Raw genomic sequence first — 12402 nt, forward strand, 5'->3', positions numbered from 1 at the left:
TTTTGCAGGGAAAAATGATAGATTTTGGTGAAATATAACGTAAAAGCAATTGTTCAAAAATGTCATTTAATTATCTATCAACAAAAAATCCGCCAAACGTTACTAATTTGCCCTGTATGTAGCAGTAGTACCGCAGTTACCGTGAAGGGGCTAATTACGGCCGAAAGATAACTATCTAGCAGCCGTCAGAGAAATATATTGCGGCCGCCAGATATTACATATATGTATATAGCGAACGCCAGATAAATATTTAGCGACAGCCAGAAAATTATGTGAATTTAATAAAATAATTGTGTTAACAATCTAAAAAGCAAATTAAAAAAGTTAAACGGTTAAATTGTCTGCACTATAGAAAGAATTTCACTGATCATTTGTTGGGTTTATCTTTATTGTTCCTAGACTAAAAAAAAACAAACGACGGCATTCAATTCACCAAATGCTCAGCTCTGTGAAAATCTATACACACATGTCGGAGTTTTCACGGCTCCATAAAGTTCATCAAACGTTAAAATGATTTGTGGAAAAAAGGCATGCGCAAATTTCTAAGAAATCTAAGCTCCTGAGTGAAAAAGAAGATGTCTGGATGAGCCGGGAGTTTGACACCAATGACATTTTTCCTGCCAGCCTCTTGCAGGAAATTTATATCGATCTCTGAGTGGAGAATTCAGGATGTTGATTCCACGGAGTAGAAGAACTTATTGAATGGCTACAGGCCTCGTAGAAGATGTAAGTATCCTTAACTAAACTCTCACACACGTGTCTCGATATTGATTTGTAGAATGGAGAGAGGGAATAGATAATTGTTTGTTTAACATAAATTAATGTGAATGCCTGGTGCTGTATTACAATGCACGGGGAATATTTAACGTAATGGTGTTTAGTCTAATGTGTTTAATTCGTGTGTTTATCCTTCTGCTCTGTGAAGGCCTGATGTTGAGTTCAGGAGTCTGGATTAATTAAAACTGAATATATTTAGTAAGTGTAGGAATTCATTAATGTTCCAGCTACATAAAAACTTTGGACTGTGAATGAAACCAAAATCTCAGCCTTTTCATTTTATTTCTCTAAGGAATTTATTAATGCTGTGTGTTCTGCATGTGTGCTATAACAATTGTGAAACTGGAGAGCCATTATCTTTATTCCAGATGATGTATTTTTATCATATATCCAGATGTACTGTGATTTAATTTTTATTCATTAAAACCTTAATACATTCAAAGGTGAGCTATGCATACAGAGGTTAAGACAAAGATTGCGATATAAGTATTTATACAGAGAAACCTGCCTAATCCAACTTACACTAGGAGACAAATAGACAATGTTGCATGGCACAGTGTAAAAAACATGGGAAAGAGTAAAATGGGGGGAAAAATCATGTCAGAGTTCACAGTGTGTCAGATTATTCAGGTGTCAGATTAGGTAGTTTTCACTGTATATGCCAATACCATTGTCTTTCAACTTGGAGGTATTCTCAATTAGCCCTTCCGAAATGGAATACATGTATCTGCAGTCAATTTATTTTTTCTTTTTTCAAAAATAACCGGAGTTGCTACTGGATTAAAATTATTGGGTTATATATTTTCATGTTCTAAGGAAACAGAATATATGGATTATATATAGTGAATGATACGAGCTTTTTCTTCCCTGTATTAATCTATAATATTTACTTTTTCAAGTACTTTGTGACTGTCTATAGCTGATTCATGTTCATCCGTTCAAAGCTACCAGAGATCTGTCTTATTTCCTTGTATCAGATTGAACCAGGATTACTTTTATTCCAACTTTTTTTTTCGTAATTAAGATTTCCGTCATTAGTTCTCATGGTAATACACTTGTTTTGGACTGGTGTAGATTCAGGATTTGTTTTCAAAGGGGGGGATCCACCTCAATCCAAAAAATCCTAATCTAGAAATATATTAATAATTAGCCTAAACGATTAAAGGAAAGTGCCATTCCTAAACAGGAGAAAATCTTATTCCATGTTAAGGTTGATCTATTTTTCTAAGACGGAAGGGGTCCAAAGTCATATTTAGCTCACCTAAGCTGATCAAAACTCAAGTAAGCTGTAAACTTTTCAAGTTTTTTTTCTCAAGAACCACTGGGACAATTTGGTGCAAAGCATTCTTGGGTAAAGGTGATTTTAAAAATTGTGAAAATGAAGTGCCAATTTTAAGACATCTTTCAAGGGAGATTTATATCATGTAGTGAAGAAAAGACAAATTTTAAAAGGGTGGGGTTGGGCAGGGCCATAAAAGGAAATCCAAGTTTTGTTTTGAAATAATGATACAGAAAATTTTTTTTTAAATATCTTCCCTCAAGAACCACCAAGCCAGAAAATCTGAAACTTATGATTACAGGAGCATGCTGGTATCATGTAGATTCTTATAATTGTTCAAATCATGACCTTAGAAGTGGGAGTAGGGCGGGGCAACAATAGATATTACAAGGGGACAAACTGGTGAAGAATAGATTTTAGGGCCAGATGCTCAGGTGAATGCTACATATGTATGGCCAGTGGGCCTCTTGTTATTTGTTGCAGTGTACATGTTATATAATAACTTTACAATTCCTGAGGTTGGGGCTTTGACCCCTTCTTGACCCCCAATAGATCCACACATGTAGGAGAACACTTGTTTAGGGGGTCCAGGCTCAAGTCCTTGTTTGATAAAGTGTTGATATTACTGTAAAATCACATATTTTTGAAGGGTCAAATTTTTGTGGTTTGAGAAAAATATTTTGGTTAATGGGGATTTGATTTTGTGGTTGAAGAATTGCTCAGTTAGTAATATATATGATAAATTGCATTTCATGGTGGACATACATTTGTGGGTCTCGATCTTCATACCTTGAAAAACCACAAAAATTAAACCCCCTTGAAAATTAGTGATTTCAAGGTATATTAAAATTAATCCGTTCAAGAATTAAAAATCCTGAACAAGGCAAAACACAACATGTATGGAGATTCTTGGAGATGTTAGACCCGGGATCAAGTGCCAAGAAGTAAGTATCCCTGTTGACCAGTCCAATATGTTGTTCTCCCATTCTGTTAAATTTTGTGCTGATTTGACCATACCTTGTTCTCTCTTGTACCAAAGAGGTTTATAGAGCTAATCCCATGTCAATCAGTCTATTAGCACCATATTTAATTATATTATCCATCAGACTTAAAAGCCTCCTGGCTGAAAGAAAAGTTGAAACGTAAAAGACTGATGAGATTGTTTTTGATTTTGAATCTCCTATCACGCACCCTTATCATGCTTATAAAGATAATTTACCTAACCGTACCAATTAATAAAACATAAGTTTTCTGTTGTTTTTAAAAATTTTCCCCAATACATATTCCTCTGACTATATATTATAGTTAAAATGAAAAAAAATGTATAAAAGAACCGGTAGTATATATACAATATACATTCTAATGGAGGAGTCCTGGTTTTATAAGAAGTAAATATTTGATAGGGTCTGGGGTTTACCAGCTGTTGTGATGCCCACTGTAACCAGACAGACAGAGGCTGTAATCCTTTCCAATTGAAATCCAGCTATTTTTCTCTTCTCTCGTGTTTTGTGGCTTTTCAAAGATTGACATAAAATAGCCGACTAATCTAATTAATTCCTCCTGAAGGGAGCTCTTTGATGAGGAATTATGGGTAATTTGAGTGATTAAGATAAAAAAAAGTGGTCGGATATTGGGGTCAGTTGATTTTGTTTTAAATTGTGTGGAACGATACACACACCGGAACATTGCTAAATATTTAGGCAGTCATGTAAATATACAAGTTCTAGCCAGCACTTCATTGTTTATTATAAGATGAAAGTTAATACAATGATTGTAAGTATAATGGCTAAATGCTAAGGGTTATAAGATTAATAAATGTTTGATTTGATAAATATATCCCAGGTGATTTCTCTTATATATTGTATAAGGTGTAAAAGTGATCAAAAGAATAAAAAGGGATTGATATGCTTATCATGCTTGTGATAATTTTTTTAATTTGCGCTATTTCATGATTTATGGTATAATACTGTGGCATCATTTAATTAAACTCATGGGGGTCAGTTTTCCATGGGCAACAACAATGTTACCACAGTTTTAGAGGGGGGGGGGCTTTATTTTGTGCATAACCCATAGGGATTAGGGTTCAATTAAGTAATATATGTTAACAAATTAATTGTCCATAGGGATGTAATTCATTGCTGAGGGTGAACCAAGAAATCCATTGGTCCACAAGGAGTGGTGAGTCTAGAGCAGTATTTTAATTATTTCTGTTTTGGTTTTGTTTCAGTGAGCATGGGCCAGACGCATGATGGGTAATAAACTCTGTGCCCCATTACTGAGTAAGAAACCTTACAGAGAGGACCAGTATCCATGGCAACACAGCAAGGACTCTCATCTCCTGAGGTAAGAATTGTATAAACATGTATCCATGGCAACACAGCAAAGATTCCCATCTCCTGAATTGTATATACAGTAAAACTCGGTTATAACAAAGTCGCTGGGACCTATGAAATTACTTCACTATATCCGTAATTCATTATAACCGTATGAGAAATTCATTAAATTTACATAGTGGGGATCCAAGATGACTGCGCTATATCCGTGAATTCGCAATATCCGTGTTCGTACTAAACGAGTTTTACTGTACAGGTATCCATGGTATCTATATATATGTATTCATGGTAACTGTATATATACATGTACCCATGGTAACTGTATATACATGTATCCATGGTAACTGTATATACATATATCCAGCAAGGACTCTCACCTCCTGAGGTAAGAATACTCAATATGCTTGTATCCATGAGAATACAACAAGGACTCCCATCTCCTCAGATAAGAAGTGTATATACGTGTATCCATGGTAACTGTATATACATGTATCCATAGCAACACAGCAAAGCAAAGGGTAGGTGTTAATTTTCTATTTAGTTCTTAAACATTTCCTTTCAGTGAAAATGGTCCTTGAATTTTAATCTGATCAGTGAAGAATTTTAAAACCTTCTCAAGTAAAAGTCTGGCTTTTCCTTCAAAGGGAAGGTTTTTAACAATTGATGAGAGATAATGACAATAAAGTGACGTATAATCCCTGGCCTTTAGCTTTGATGTATTACAGGTGAAAACAGGTAGATCTGAGTGACATTGTTCTTATTTATATCTGATAGAGATGATGAATATTTATAGTGGGACAGAATGAAATCTTCAAGAATAATGTTGGGAAAAAATCAGAAATTGTGAGAATGGCTGGGATATAATTTATGTGTGAAGAAAATGCAGAAAGATTATTGTTACAGTGGTTTGAATGGATTCTAAATAAGTGAATTCATGGATTATAATTTGATAAAAATATGCACTTAATTACAACACTGAACAATTATATTGTAAAGTTCAAGTGAGATGGCAAACTTACTGTGTATGATGGAGAATATGAGCATCAAGAGATCTAAATAATATTTAACAATTGAAATTGGATTTGAAAAGTTATAACTACTTATGAAAATTCTCAATAGGAACTTTCTTAATATTGTAACACTGTACAGCAGGTTTCACCTGAGTAACCTCTGATGAATGACCTTCAAAATGTTCAAAACGATGACTTTATAGGTGATAATGGTTAAATATCTTTATAGATTTAGCTGAAGTTAAAAAACTCTATTAACAAAAGAGAAAAAAAAATCTCCACATTTTGTAATTGATAATAATATTTTCACAATTTTCGTAACTATTATTATAATAGTTTATACATATATATGTTTAACTTTTTTCTCCGACGATTAAAAAAAAACTTTGGACCCGAATTTTGAGCAGACCTGTAGATGAGGTAGAAAGTGATAAATTAAGGATGTCACTCTTTGATGTGTGGAGATAAAAAAGATATACAGCTGACATGCTGATCTCGGTGTTTCTACAGAGGAAACTGGTGTATTGTGTTTGGGGCAGAGGAACCTGGGAATTACTTTAAGTGTTTTAAGATACCACTCTGTATCAAATCAATTACAATCCATTAAAATGGAGGCCAGGTTTTCATGCTGAAAAGATTTTTATTCCCTGAAAATATAAACACATGTAGCCAAGCCAGCTATTGTGTTGGTGGTAGTGGATAAAATGTTTTATGGAAGAGTGTTTATACAGACTGAAGATTTCATTAGAATTAAGATGGATTTTAATCTTTTAAACTTTAACCTCAAATGTGCCTGACAATGGAGTTGCAACTCCCTAGTGTTTGCAGTTCAAAGGTCATCATGTGCACTCTGACCCCTGACCTTTGACCTTGACCATGAGGAGACCAAAAAAAAGCAACGTTTGTAATCAGCTGTAAGTATCAGGGTTGAACCAAGATTCTTAAAAGGGAGATAAGTCTTACAAATCCTTGCAATAATGGCTGAAAAAACAACATATTTAAGGAATCACTGTCTAGTTGGTATAGTATGCCAGGGCATGCATATTAGCTCCTGACTTATTGACCTGCCTAATTTGCATTTCGGAAGAATTATCAAGAAATCAACTCCGCTAACTTTCAAAGAGTTATCACAGAGAAAAATATTAGAAATGGAAATATATATAGGTGCATGACCAAGATTTAGTTCCTTAGATTCTGCAGAGAGGGGAGAGGAAACAGAAAATAATTGAATCTACTCTTTAGAAAATTCAATATGTTTAGTTTGAAATTTGCACTAACAAGATTCTTTAACATATATGAAACATTGCCAGGTGCATCAAGATGAAGTGGTTCTAGGATTTATTTTAGAGTCACAGAAAAAGGGGTGGATCCTTATGTACATTGTTGGTTACAGTTTTGTGATTTTCCACCCGATACCACCCAGCCCTTAAATGATGCTACCATATTTCTCTAGGAAAAATTTTCAGAGATAACGAAATACCAGTGAATAGAAATTATGGTTGGTTACTTATAAAGTAGAAAATACATGTACTTGTGAAACAGGAAAGGAGAAAATGTATGGTTGGACCGTGAATCAAACCCAGGAGCCCTGCATCTTTATAGTCAGGTTGTCTACCAACTGAGCTATTCAGGTATCCACGGCCTAAACCATTACATTCCTCCCTCCTTAAATGGTCTTTGCCCTCGAAGACACAACCCAAGTTCTTATTGCCCCTGGCAGGACTTTCACTTGCAATTCCTGGGGTGGTCAACAGCATCAAATCTGTAACAGCAAATGAGACACTGTATGACTGGACCAGGAATCGAACCCGGGTCTCCCTCTCACTCTAAGTATGGAACCCGGGTCTCCCTCTCACTCTAAGTATGGAACCCGGGTCTCCCTCTCACTCTAAGTATGGAACCCGGGTCTCCCTCTCACTCTAAGTATGGAACCCGGGTCTCCCTCTCACTCTAAGTATGGAACCCGGGACTCCCTCTCACTCTAAGTATGGAACCCGGGTCTCCCTCTCACTCTAAGTATACTTTCTTTAATCTCTTTCATTTTAGTACACCACAGAGCAGATCACTTTGATGGATTAGAAATTAGCCAGGAATTGAAACCCTTCAGTGCATCATGATCACTGTGTATAGAGCTGCCTTAAATATCTAATATTTGAAACCTTTAGGGTCTTTGAGCATGTTGACTCTTGTTGAGAGGGAATATTAAGAATTATGAATACTGTACATGGGGAAATTTTCACCCATGTTTTAGGGTTAGGCTCCTTTTGCACTCTTCTTGATTGGGCGAATTTAAAATGGGGCAAATTCAAATTACACCTCATAATTTCTTAAACAGAACTATGACTGGGCAAATTTAAAATGGGGCAAAATTGTTCGCAAGTGCAAAAGGGCAAAATTAACATGGGTCGATAATAACCCTTAAACCCTGTATACAATATTTGGGATTGCACGTATGGCGCAGTGGTTACAGGATTAAAGTTCTTGAGTCGTGGAGAAGGAATGTTGAGGATCCTTTGTGTCTGTGGAGTGAATGACACTGAATTGTCCTAAATGGGGCTTCAATTTTTTACAGGAAAAAGATGCAGAAAAATACTTGATGTTCAATGATTTTCAATTATCTGAAAACAAAATCTCCATAGAATAAAATTGATTTTCTTGTCTCCCTGCACATTTAACCAAATAACAAATTATAAAATCAACACAAGACAGGGGTGTCATCTTGTGAGAGAAGTATAGCAGCTGTTGTCATGGAAATCAATGAGTGTCTGTTGTCATGACGATCAATATGTCCTACATTGTGATGGTTAATTTGTTCCTTGGATCAATCTGAACCCTTGTCTGAAAATGGAGGCAGTGTTGGGATTTTCTCAAGGATTTCTATAAAATTTCTAACTGGAATCTAAGTTATTCGTTGTTTTTGTTTCGCTTCATTCCGTGTAGGTGTTTGACTCATTTCTGGAGGGTAAGGAATCTATTTATAGAATCACAGACTTCAGGATTTATTATTTTTCTTGGTGCCGTCATCCGCCCTCAGCTAAAATGCTGTAACTTGATTTTGTTATGGTGGGAAGATAAGAGCTCTCTGTATACTTTGTATATTTATAAATAATCATGGATGCATAAAGAATACTTTAATGAATATTATTGCTGTACAAAAAGTGAAAAAAGAAATGACTTTATTCATAACAGAAATGTCATGCAACTATTAAAACTCAAGAAAAAAATTTGATTGAATCTATTCTTTTTTGGTTTGTACATAATTTAAAGTATTATTTTTTGCATGCAGCTATATTTTAAAAAAACTATTATGAAATTTTTATTTAAACAAATATCTATAGCTCTATCAGAAAAATAAAAAAAAATAAGTAAGATTTAAACTTTTTGCAAACAATAAATTGATAAATTACTAGTTGCTGTACAAAAAGTGAAAAAAGAAATGAGTCTATTCATCACATAAATGTAATACAATATCAAAACTCAAGAAAATTTTTTTTATATACATCCTATAAAAATTAGTTAGAGTAGTTAATTTATTCCTTTTTTGGTTTGTACATAATTTACAGAGTATCTTTTGCAGCTGTGACTAATGAGTGTTACAGTAATGTTAAATAAAAGTATAAAAACTTAATTGAAACAAATATTAACTCTATCAGAAACTTTTTAAAAAGTAAGATTTAAACTTAAAACATTGTGATATTGAGACTGAAGTTGTAGGAGTTCTTCCCCTTTATGCAGTGTAACAGATAATTCACCAATTCACTTTTATATAGCTGGTACTCTGTTACATTAATTATTACTGTAAGAATTTTATAATACGGTTGATACAGTTAACTCTAGATCTCTCTGTTTTAATGTTTAGATGTTGTGCTTCTGATTGTTGATCTGTTGTGAAGTATCGGTACTTTTATCACTTGACTGTAGACGGTACTTTTATCACTTGACTGTAGACGGTACTTTTATCACTTGACGGTAGATGAGACATTAAGATTTTATGGCACATTATTGAAGGAGGCAATAAATTGTTATTAATGGACTAGCTGCAGAACTGTAGCAAAATATTTTGACAGACCGGAGAGCTACAGTGCCACCCATTGAAAAAACTGTACGTTGCGCACAAAAAAGTGTGCCGTTTCTCAATTTATTTCTGCATGTTTTTAAACTGTCATCTCAAAATATTTTTAATGTGTGTTCCTTACATATATTGCAAAAGAGAATAAATCATTATTAACAGACAAGATCAAATTTTCTCAGAATTTTGGTTTTGATTGTATATAATCATTATGTTAAATGTAATAATAGAACTATACAAAGAGAGTCAAGTTTTCTTTAGTAGACGGTAGATGTCTTTTCATTTAAAGAACAATCTAATTTGAAAAAAAAATTATTTGGCTGCTTAATGTTGCAGGCATGTTATTGTAGTAATTGGGGGGGGGGGGGGGGCTGGTCCCCTCACTTTTTTTTTCCAAACAATACCTTTACTATTCAAAATGTCCATTGAAAGTTTGGTTGGCCCCCCACTTCTTACTACAGTATAGTGATAAAAAGGAAAACATAGTATTGCATGCAAAAAAATTGGAAGTTGGCCTTAAATTGAAAAAAGTTGGCCACTACCCCCCCCCTCCCCCCAAAAATAGGATTTACATTTACAGGTATTAAGTTTAAGTAAAAAAAATTTTTTTCTCTGGTTGGCCCCCCTTTTTCAAAAATGATGCCACGTGCCTGTGTTGCACTGTAGTACTAGCTTTTATTTGACTTTTTTAGCTCACCTGAGCCGAAGGCTCAAGTGAGCTTTTCTGATCACATTTTGTCCGTCGTCCGTCCATCCGTCCGTCTGTCCGTCTGTCCGTCTGTCCGTCTGTCTGTCTGTCCGTCTGTAAACTTTTCACATTTTCGACTTCTTCTCAAGAACCACTGGGCCAATTTTGACCAAACTTGGTACAAAGCATCCTTGGGTAAAGGGGAATTTAAATTGTTAAAATGAAGGGACATATCCCCTCGCAAGGGGAGATAATCAAGAAAAGACAAAAATAGGGTGGGGTCATTAAAAAATCTTCTTCTCAAGAACCACTGGGCCAGTGAAGCTGAAAATTATGTGGAAGCATCCTGGGGTAGTGTAGATTCTAAATTGTTCAAATCATGACCCCCGGGGGAAGGGCGGGGCCACAATGGGGAATCAAAGTTTTATATAGAAATATATAGGAAAAATCTTTGAAAATCTTCTTCTCAAGAACCACTGGGCCAGAAAAGCTGAAAATTTTATGGAAGCATCCTGGTATAGTACAGATTCTAAATTGTTCAAATCATGACCCCCGGGGGATGGGCGGGGCCACAATGGGGAATCAAAGTTTTACATAGAAATATATAGGAAAAATCTTTGAAAATCTACTTCTCAAGAACCACTAGGCCAGAAAAGCTGAAACTTATGTGGAAGCATCCTGGGGTAGTGTAGATTCTAAATTGTTCAAATCATGACCCCCGGGGGAAGGGTGGGGCCACAATGGGGAATCAAACCTATATATAGAAATATATAGGAAAAATCTTTGAAAATCTTCTTCTCAAGAACCACTGGGCCAGAAAAGCTGAAAATTTTATGGAAGCATCCTGGTATAGTGCAGATTCTAAATTGTTCAAATCATGACCCCCGGGGGATGGGCGGGGCCACAATGGGGAATCAAAGTTTTACATAGAAATATATAGGAAAAATCTTTGAAAATCTTCTTCTCAAGAACCACTAGGCCAGAAAAGCTGAAACTTATGTGGAAGCATCCTGGTATAATGTAGATTCTAAATTGTTCAAATCATGACCCCAAGGGGAAGGGTGGGGCCACAATGGGGAATCAAAGTTTTATATAGAAATATATAGGAAAAATCTTTGCAAATCTTCTTCTCAAGAACCACTGCGCCAGAAAAGCTGAAACTTATGTGGAAGCATCTTGGTATAGTGTAGATTCTAAATTGTTCAAATAATGACCCCCGGGGGATGGGTGGGGCCACAATGTGGAATCAAAGTTTTATATAGAAATATATAGGAAAAATCTTTGAAAATCTTCTTCTCAAGAACCACTAGGCCAGAAAAGCTGAAACTTATGTGGAAGCATCCTGGTATAGTGTAGATTCTAAATTGTTCAAATCATGACCCCCAGGGGATGGGCGGGGTCAGAATGGGGTATCAAATTTTTACATAGAAATATATAGGAAAAATCTTTGAAAATCTTCTTCTCAAGAACCACTGGGCCAGAAAAGCTGAAACTTATGTGGAAGCATCCTGGTATAGTGTAGATTCTAAATTGTTCAAATAATGACACCCAGGGGAAGGGCGGGGCCACAATGGGGAATCAAAATTTTATATAGAAATATATAGGAAAATCTTTGAAAATTTTCTTCTCAAGAACCACTGGGCCAGAAAAAGTGAACCTTATGTGGAAGCATTCTGGGGTAGTGTAAATTCTAAATTGTAGGAATCATGACCCCCGGGGGAAGGGCGGGGCCATTATAGGGAATCAAATTTTTACATAGAAATATATTGGAAAAATCTTTGAAAATCTTCTTCTCAGGAACCACTGGGCCAATAAAGTTGAAACATTTGTGCCCATGGAAGGATCATGGTGTAGATTTCAAAATGTCTAAATTATGATCAGTGGGGTAGGGTGGGGATGCATTATGTATAACAAGGGTGAAATCTGGTAAAGAACAGAATGGTCAAAGGTTCTCAGGTGAGCGATGTGGCCCATGGGCCTCTTGTTGTTTTGTAGATTGTGGGCGGAGATATTCCGTGTTCATGGTGACGGTGACTATATGAGATGGGAGCGTGTTTCATTGGACGTCGTACCTGTCAATATCTCCTGTATCGAGGACACGCCCACTACAGTATTCCAGATCACCGCGTACAACAAACACGTTGAAAAAATATTTGACGTCAAAATTACACAACCAGGTAACAGTTACCTCCCTTTTGTAAAAATTAACAGTTACCTCCCTTTTGTAAAAATTAACAGTTACCTCC

General features: G+C 35.5%; 1 long non-coding RNA gene across 1 annotated transcript; it reads left to right on the forward strand.

Moving 5' to 3' along the window:
• The first annotated feature begins 345 nt into the window (after positions 1 to 345).
• Positions 346 to 12392, forward strand: LOC134248442 (uncharacterized). Its single transcript, XR_009988056.1, has 3 exons — positions 346 to 726; positions 4284 to 4399; positions 12152 to 12392. It is a non-coding gene; the product is annotated as an uncharacterized LOC134248442 (long non-coding RNA).
• The last annotated feature ends 10 nt before the right edge of the window (positions 12393 to 12402 follow it).

The sequence above is a fragment of the Saccostrea cucullata genome, unplaced genomic scaffold, assembly GCF_032062105.1.
Source record: "Saccostrea cucullata isolate Sc308-1 unplaced genomic scaffold, CSIRO_AGI_Scuc_v1 ctg2286, whole genome shotgun sequence".
Classification (NCBI taxonomy): Eukaryota; Metazoa; Mollusca; class Bivalvia; order Ostreida; family Ostreidae; genus Saccostrea; species Saccostrea cuccullata.